General features: G+C 40.0%; 1 pseudogene; it reads right to left on the reverse strand.

The window, feature by feature from the left end:
• Nucleotides 1-2,179: 2,179 nt before the first annotated feature.
• LOC135534129 (tumor necrosis factor ligand superfamily member 14-like) overlaps nucleotides 2,180-10,000 on the reverse strand; it is a 14,477-nt pseudogene continuing 6,656 nt past the window's right edge.

The raw sequence follows: 10,000 nt of genomic DNA on the forward strand, positions 1-10,000 counted from the left end.
GGTCAGAAGTTTACATACACAGAGTTGAATTTGCCTTCAAACAGCTTGGAAAATTCAAGGAAATGACATCATGGCTTTAAAGCTTCTGATAGGCTAATTGACATCATTTGAGCCAATTGGAGGTGTACCTGTGGATGTATTTCAAGACCTACCTTCAAACTCAGTGCCTCTTTGCTTGACATCATGGGAAAATAAAACTAAATCAAACAACACCTCAGAAAAATATTGTAGACCTCCACAAGTCTGGTTCATCCTTGGGAGCAATTTCCAAATGCCCGAAGGTACCACATTCACCTGTACAAACATTAGTACGCAAGTATAAACACCATGGGACCACGCAGCCGTCATACCGCTCAGGAAGGAGACGTGTTCTGTCTCCTAGAGATGCAGCTTTGATGCAGGAGGGACTGGTGCATGTCACAAAATAGATGGATATATTGAAACAAAATGGGTCTTCCAAATGGACAATGACCCCAAGCATACCTTCCAAAGTTGTGGCAAAATGGCTTAAGGACAAAAATTCAAGGAATTGGAGTGGCCATCACAAAACCCTGACCTCAATCCCATAGAAAATGTGTGAGCAGAACTGAAAAAGTGTGTGCGAGCAAGGAGGCTTACAAACCTGACTCAGTTACACCAGCTCTGTCAGGAGGAATGGGCCAAAATTCACCCAATTTATTGTGGGAAGCTTGTGGAAGGCTACCGAAACGCTTGACCCAAGTTAAAGCAATTTAAAGGCAATGCTACCAAATACTAATTGAGTGTATGTAAACTTCTGACCCACTGGGAATGTGATGAAAGAAATAAAAGCTGAAATATATCATTCTCTCTACTATTATTCTGACATTTCACATTCTTAAAATAAAGTGGTAATCCTAATTGACCTAAAACAGGGAATTGTTACTTGGATTAAATGTCAGGAATTGTGAAAACAGAGTTTAAATGTATTTGGCTAAGGTGTATGTAAACTTCCGACTTCAACTGTATATATATATATATATATATATATAAACAAGACAGGGACTCAATCCTATACTTTGATACTGTTTTACTTAAATTTAAATGTCCAGCATCCAAAAGCAACAAAGCCAGGATTCAATCCAATACAAGGTATAAAAGAGCCCAGTAGCCCAGTGTTTCTCAGTCCTGGTCGTTGGTGCTGTTGTTTGTAGCACAACCCAGTGTTTCTCAGTCCTGGTCGTGGTGCTGTTGTTTGTAGCACAACCCACTGTTTCTCAGTCCTAGTCGTTGGTGCTGTTGTTTGTAGCACAACCCAGTGTTTCTCAGTCCTGGTCGTGGTGCTGTTGATTGTAGTACCAGTCCAGTGTTTCTCAGTCCTGGTCGTGGTGCTGTTGATTGTAGTACCAGTCCAGTGGTTCTCAGTCCTGGTCGTGGTGCTGTTGATTGTAGTACCAGTCCAGTGCTTCTCACTCCTGGTCGTGGTGCTGTTGATTGTAGTACCAGTCCAGTGGTTCTCAGTCCTGGTCGTGGTGCTGTTGATTGTAGTACCAGTCCAGTGCTTCTCAGTCCTGGTCGTGGTGCTGTTGATTGTAGTACCAGTCCAGTGTTTCTCAGTCCTGGTCTTGGTGCTGTTGATTGTGGTACCAGTCCTGGTCGTGGTGCTGTTGATTGTAGCGCCAGTCCTGGTGCTGTTGATTGTAGTACCAGTCCAGTGGTTCTCAGTCCTGGTCGTGGTGCTGTTGATTGTAGCGCCAGACATGGTCGTGGTGCTGTTGATTGTAGCGCCAGACATGGTCGTGGTGCTGTTGATTGGTGCTGTTGACTCCCACAGTTCAAGTAATCAACTCTCCGCATGTTTTTGTACCCATTTGGGTCCCCAGGACCAGGATTGAGAAACACTACACTAGACAGCCGACAATGGATGTTTTAAAGGCATTTTCCCCACCATTTGCCGAGATTGCATTCACGGTAATAGCTGCAGATGTTGTCTCAAGGTTGAAATACCTTTAAAAAGCCAATTGTCTGTTTTCTAGTGTGATTCTCTATAACACACCTTGGTTACATTGAAATCATATAACTGACACACGAATCTGATTGACAAATGTGTGTGTGTGTGTGTGTGTGTGTGTGTGTGTGTGTGTGTGTGTGTGTGTGTGTGTGTGTGTGTGTGTGTGTGTGTGTGTGTGTGTGTGTGTGTGTGTGTGTGTGCAATACACATCGTCTCCTAAATCATGAATGCCCCCATGAAATTATCTTCAGTTCCAAGTCTCAGCAGCGTCCTGTTGTCCACGGTTACATAGATGATGTCTCCAGGCAACAGATGAAAGACTCCGCCCAGGTAGCTGTTCAGAAGGTTCTGATGAGAAATCTTTTTCTGTCTGGAATCCTGGGAAGGACAATGGAACCTAACGGAGAGACAGACAGACACTTAGAACGCATCCCAAAATGATGCCCCCTGACCATCACCTCACACACACTCACTGACCTGTTAGCTTTCATCAACACACTCCCCCTCCCCGTCCCAGGACCACCACCACACTGACCTGTTAGCTTTCATCAACACAAGTGGTTTGTTATTGTAACCCTCGGTGATCCTCATCACCTTGTGTTTGAACAGAAAGCAGTCTTCAACGAAGTGCACTTTGGAGTAGACATAGTACTGCCCTTTCCTCTGTGCTACCAGGCGGCCATCTTTGTAGTCCATCTGATCTGTGAAGGCAGACAGGCCCTTGTCTGATTCCCACAGAACGACACTATCCTCACCCACTGACAGGGAGGAGCCTGGGAGAGGGAGGGGGAGGGGAGGGAGGGGGTGGAGGGAAGGGAGCGAGGGGCGGAGTGCAGGAGAGGAAGGGGAGGGGGAGAGATGGGGGAATGGGGGGAGAGATGGGGGAATGGGGGGATTGGGGAATGGGGGGATAGATGGGGGAATGGGGGGAGAGATGGGGGAATGGGGGAGAGATGGAGAAATGGGGGAATGGGGGGAGAGATGGGGTAATGGGGGAGAGATGGGGGAATCGGGGGAGAAATGGGGGAAATGGGGGAATGGGGGGATGGAGGAATGGGGGGAGAGATGGGGGAATGGGGGGTGGGGGAATGGGGGGAGAAATGGGTGAATGGGGGGAGATTGGGGAGAGATGGGGTAATGGGGGGGAGAGATGGGGGAATGGGGGAGATTGGGGAATCGGGGGAGAGATGGGGGAATGGGGGGTGGGGGAATGGGGGGGAGAAATGGGGGAATGGGGGGAGAAATGGGGGAATGGGGGGTGGGGGAATGGGGGGAGAAATGGTGGAATGGGGGGGATGGGGGAATGGGGGAAATGGGGGAATGGGGGGAGAGATGGGGTAATGGGGGGAGAGATGGGGGAATCGGGGGAGAAATGGGAGAAATGGTGGAATGGGGGGGGGGTGGAGGAATGGGGGGGAGAGATGGGGGAATGGGGGGTGGGGGAATGGGGGGAGAAATGGGTGAATGGGGGGAGAGATTGGGGAGAGATGGGGTAATGGGGGAGAGATGGGGGAATGGGGGAGATTGGGGAATCGGGGGGAGAGATGGGGGAATGGGGGTGGGGGAATGGGGGGAGAAATGGGGGAATGGGGGGGAGAAATGGGGGAATGGGGGTGGGGGAATGGGGGGAGAAATGGTGGAATGGGGGGGATGGGGGAATGGGGGGAAATGGGGGAATGGGGGGAGAATTGGGGAATGGGGGAGAAATTGTGGAATGGGGGAGTGGGGGGTGGGGGAATGGGGGGAGAGATGGGGGAATGGGGGGAGAAATGGGGGAATGGGGGTAGAAATATATGGGGCAGAGGGGGAGTTAAGAGTGCAGATAGTGCTGGTTAAATGTGTGTGTGTGTGTGTGTGTGTGTGTGTGTGTGTGTGTGTGTGTGTGTGTGTGTGTGTGTGTGTGTGTGTGTGTGTGTGTGTGTGTGTGTGTGTGTGTGTGTGAGTGTGTGTATGCGAGTGTGTGTGAGTGTGTGTGTGTGTGTGCATGTGTGTGTGTGTGCATGTGTGTGTGTGTGCATGTGTGTGTGTGTGTGTGAGTGTGTGTGTGTGTGTGTGCATGTGTGTGTGTGTGTGTGTGTGTGTGTGTGTGTGTGTGTGTGTGTGTGTGTGTGTGTGTGTGTGTGTGTGTGTGTGTGTGTGTGTGTGTGTGTGTGTGTGTGGTGTGTGTGCATGTGTTGAGGGGCTGTACTGTACCTATCAAGTGTGCTGAGGGTTTCCGTTGGATCTCAGGTGGGAGTTTCCTCTTCGTAGGCTTGACTAAAATCTCATTGGACTCTGTCAGGGGACAGGGAATTATTTAATGAGAGAGAGAGAGAGAGAGAGGGGGGACGATAGAGAGAAAGAGATAGAAAAAGAGAGAGAGAGATCAACTTTCAAAAAATTTCCAGAAAAGGGCCTGGAATCAGAGAAGCAGACACTCGGACAATTTAGTTTTAATTGTAAATATAAAGAAAAGTATACAAAAATGTTGGCACCATAAACATCCTTACAGTTCAAAGCAGTGGAAACCCAAGAGCTGAAGCCTGAAAAGAGTCCTCTGTGTCAGATGTTAAAACATTTAAACAACCCTATTATCCAAACACACAGGGATATCAATCAGCTTGTTAAAGAAATGAAAACTCCTATTTGACAAATTGTGAAAATGAAAGATAAACATGGAATAAACAAAATTGCTATTTGGTCTCAAAGGAGAATAGAAATGGTCAGAATATCTCTACTCTGTCAGAGATACAACACAGAGACAAACCACCAACTGGGTCAGAATATCTCTACTCTGTCAGAGATACAACACAGAGACAAACCACCAACTGGTCAGAATATCTCTACTCTGTCAGAGATACAACACAGAGACAAACCACCAACTGGTCAGAATATCTCTACTGTGTCAGAGATACAACACAGAGACAAACCACCAACTGGGTCAGAATATCTCTACTCTGTCAGAGATACAACACAGACACAAACCACCAACTGGTCAGAATATCTCTACTCTGTCAGAGATACAACACAGAGACAAACCACCAACTGGTCAGAATATCTCTACTCTGTCAGAGATACAACACAGACACAAACCACCAACTGGTCAGAATATCTCTACTCTGTCAGAGATACAAACCACCAACTGGTCAGAATATCTCTTCTCTGTCAGAGATACAACACAGACACAAACCACCAACTGGTCAGAATATCTCTACTCTGTCAGAGATACAACACAGAGACAAACCACCAACTGGTCAGAATATCTCTACTCTGTCAGAGATACAACACAGAGACAAACCACCAACTGGGTCAGAATATCTCTACTCTGTCAGAGATACAAACCACCAACTGGTCAGAATATCTCTTCTCTGTCAGAGATACAACACAGACACAAACCACCAACTGGTCAGAATATCTCTACTCTGTCAGAGATATAACACAGAGACAAACCACCAACTGGGTCAGAATATCTCTACTCTGTCAGAGATACAACACAGAGACAAACCACCAACTGTGTCAGAATATCTCTACTCTGTCAGAGATACAACACAGAGACAAACCACCAACTGGTCAGAATATCTCTACTCTGTCAGAGATACAACACAGAGACAAACCACCAACTGGTCAGAATATCTCTTCTCTGTCAGAGATACAACACAGAGACAAACCACCAACTGATCAGAATATCTCTACTCTGTCAGAGATACAACACAGAGACAAACCACCAACTGGTCAGAATATCTCTACTCTGTCAGAGATACAACACAGAGACAAACCACCAACTGGTCAGAATATCTCTACTCTGTCAGAGATACAACACAGAGACAAACCACCAACTGGGTCAGAATATCTCTACTCTGTCAGAGATACAACACAGAGACAAACCACCAACTGGTCAGAATATCTCTGCTCCGTCAGAGATACAACACATAGACAGAAAAAGTGATAGACAAAAAGACAATACCCCCAAATAGGAAAATCAATATCTCAATCAATTCCCAACTTCTCTGCATTTACTATTGACATAAAGTTGGGAATTACTCTGGTTAGAAACAGCAAATATGGCTGTAGATATGAATATGACTGTAGATATGAATATGACTGTAGATATGAATATGACTGTAGATATGAATATGAATATGACTGTAGATATGAATATGACTGTAGATATGAATATGACTGTAGATATGAACATGACTGTAGATATATGACTGTAGATATGAATATGACTGTAGATATGACTGTAGATATATGACTGTAGATATGAATATGACTGTAGATATATGACTGTAGATATGAATATGACTGTAGATATGACTGTAGATATGAATATGACTGTAGATATGTCTGTAGATATTAATATGACTGTAGATATATGACTGTAGATATGAATATGACTGTAGATATGACTGTAGATATGAATATGACTGTAGATATATGACTGTAGATATGAATAGATGACTGTAGATATGACTGTAGATATGAATATGACTGTAGATATGAATATGACTGTAGATATGACTGTAGATGTGAATATGACTGTAGATATAAATATGAATATGACTGTAGATATGAATATGACTGTAGATATGAATATGACTGTAGATATGAATATGACTGTAGATATAAATATTAATATGACTGTAGATATGAATATGATTGTAGATATGAATATGACTGTAGATATTAATATGACTGTAGATATGACTGTAGATATGAATATGAATATGACTGTAGATATGAATATGACTGTAGATATGACTGTAGATATGAATATGACTGTAGATATGAATATGACTGTAGATATGAATATGACTGTAGATATGACTGTAGATATGAATATGACTGTAGATATGAATATGACTGTAGATGTGAATATGACTGTAGATATGACTGTAGATATGAACATGAATATGACTATCAGATATGAATATGACTGTAGATATGAATATGACTGTAGATGTGAATATGACTGTAGATATGAATATGACTGTAGATATGAATATGACTGTGGATATGGATATGACTGTAGATATGAATATGACTGTAGATATGAATATGACTGTAGATATGAATATGACTGTAGATATGACTGTAGATATGAATATGACTGTAGATATGACTGTAGATGTGAATATGACTGTAGATATGGATATGACTGTAGATATGGATATGACTGTAGATATGACTGTAGATATGAATATGACTGTAGATATGACTGTAGATATGAATATGACTGTAGATATGGATATGACTGTAGATATGGATATGACTGTAGATATGAATATGACTGTAGATGTGAATATGACTGTAGATATGAATATGACTGTAGATATGGATATGACTGTAGATATGGATATGACTGTAGATATGAATATGACTGTAGATATGACTGTAGATATGAATATGACTGTAGATATGACTGTAGATATGAATATGACTGTAGATATGGATATGACTGTAGATATGACTATGAATATGACTGTAGATATGAATATGAATATGACTGTAGATATGAATATGACTGTAGATATGGATATGACTGTAGATATGAATATGAATATGACTGTAGATATGATTATGACTGTAGATATGGATATGACTGTAGATATGAATATGACTGTAGATATGACTGTAGATATATGACTGTAGATATGACTGTAGATATGGATATGACTGTAGATATGAATATGAATATGACTGTAGATATGGATATGACTGTAGATATGAATATGACTGTAGATATGGATATGACTGTAGATATGATTATGACTGTAGATATGACTGTAGATATATGACTGTAGATATGACTGTAGATATGGATATGACTGTAGATATGAATATGACTGTAGATATGACTGTAGATATGAATATGACTGTAGATATGAATATGACTGTAGATATGACTGTAGATATGAACATGAATATGACTATCAGATATGAATATGACTGTAGATATGAATATGACTGTAGATGTGAATATGACTGTAGATATGAATATGACTGTAGATATGAATATGACTGTGGATATGGATATGACTGTAGATATGAATATGACTGTAGATATGGATATGACTGTAGATATGGATATGACTGTAGATATGGATATGACTGTAGATATGGATATGACTGTAGATATGAATATGACTGTAGATATGACTGTAGATATGAATATGACTGTAGATATGGATATGACTGTAGATATGGATATGACTGTAGATATGAATATGACTGTAGATGTGAATATGTCTGTAGATATGAATATGACTGTAGATATGGATATGACTGTAGATATGGATATGACTGTAGATATGACTGTAGATATGAATATGACTGTAGATGTGAATATGTCTGTAGATATGAATATGACTGTAGATATGGATATGACTGTAGATATGGATATGACTGTAGATATGACTGTAGATGTGAATATGACTGTAGATATGAATATGACTGTAGATATGGATATGACTGTAGATATGGATATGACTGTAGATATGAATATGACTGTAGATATGACTGTAGATATGAATATGACTGTAGATATGACTGTAGATATGAATATGACTGTAGATATGGATATGACTGTAGATATGGATATGACTGTAGATATGGATATGACTGTAGATATGAATATGACTGTAGATGTGAATATGACTGTAGATATGAATATGACTGTAGATATGACTGTAGATATGAATATGACTGTAGATATGGATATGACTGTAGATATGGATATGACTGTAGATATGGATATGACTGTAGATATGACTGTAGATATGAATATGAATGTAGATATGACTGTAGACATGAATATGACTGTAGATATGGATATGACTGTAGATATGAATATGACTGTAGATATGACTGTAGATATGAATATGAATATGACTGTAGATATGAATATGAATATGACTGTAGATATGATTATGACTGTAGATATGGATATGACTGTAGATATGAATATGACTGTAGATATGACTGTAGATATGACTGTAGATATGACTGTAGATATGGATATGACTGTAGATATGAATATGACTGTAGATATGAATATGACTGTAGATATATGACTGTAGATATGGATATGACTGTAGATATGAATATGAATATGACTGTAGATATGAATATGACTGTAGATATGATTATGAATATGACTGTAGATATGAATATGACTGTAGATATGATTATGACTGTAGATATGGATATGACTGTAGATATGAATATGACTGTAGATATGACTGTAGATATATGACTGTAGATATGACTGTAGATATGGATATGACTGTAGATATGGATATGACTGTAGATATGGATATGACTGTAGATATGAATATGACTGTCGATATGGATATGACTGTAGATATGAATATGACTGTAGATATGGATATGACTGTAGATATGAATATGACTGTAGATATGAATATGACTGTAGATATGACTGTAGATATGGATATGACTGTAGATATGACTGTAGATATGGATATGACTGTAGATATGACTGTAGATATGAATATGAATATGACTGTAGATATGAATATGACTGTAGATATGGATATGACTGTAGATATGGATATGACTGTAGATATGGATATGAATGTAGATATGACTGTAGCTATGAATATGACTGTAGATATGAATATGAATATGACTGTAGATATGAATATGAATATGACTGTAGATATGAATATGAATATGACTGTAGATATGAATATGAATATGACTGTAGATATGAATATGACTGTAGATATGAATATGACTGTAGATATGAATATGACTGTAGATATGGATATGACTGTAGATATGAATATGAATATGACTGTAGATATGGATATGAATATGACTGTAGATATGACTGTAGATATGGATATGACTGTAGATATGAATATGACTGTAGATATGGATATGACTGTAGATATGAATATGAATATGACTGTAGATATGAATATGGATATGACTGTAGATATGAATATGAATATGACTGTAGATATGGATATGAATATGACTGTAGATATGACTGTAGATATGGATATGACTGTAGATATGAATATG

This window comes from Oncorhynchus masou, unplaced genomic scaffold, assembly GCF_036934945.1.
Source record: "Oncorhynchus masou masou isolate Uvic2021 unplaced genomic scaffold, UVic_Omas_1.1 unplaced_scaffold_3051, whole genome shotgun sequence".
Classification (NCBI taxonomy): domain Eukaryota; kingdom Metazoa; phylum Chordata; class Actinopteri; order Salmoniformes; family Salmonidae; genus Oncorhynchus; species Oncorhynchus masou.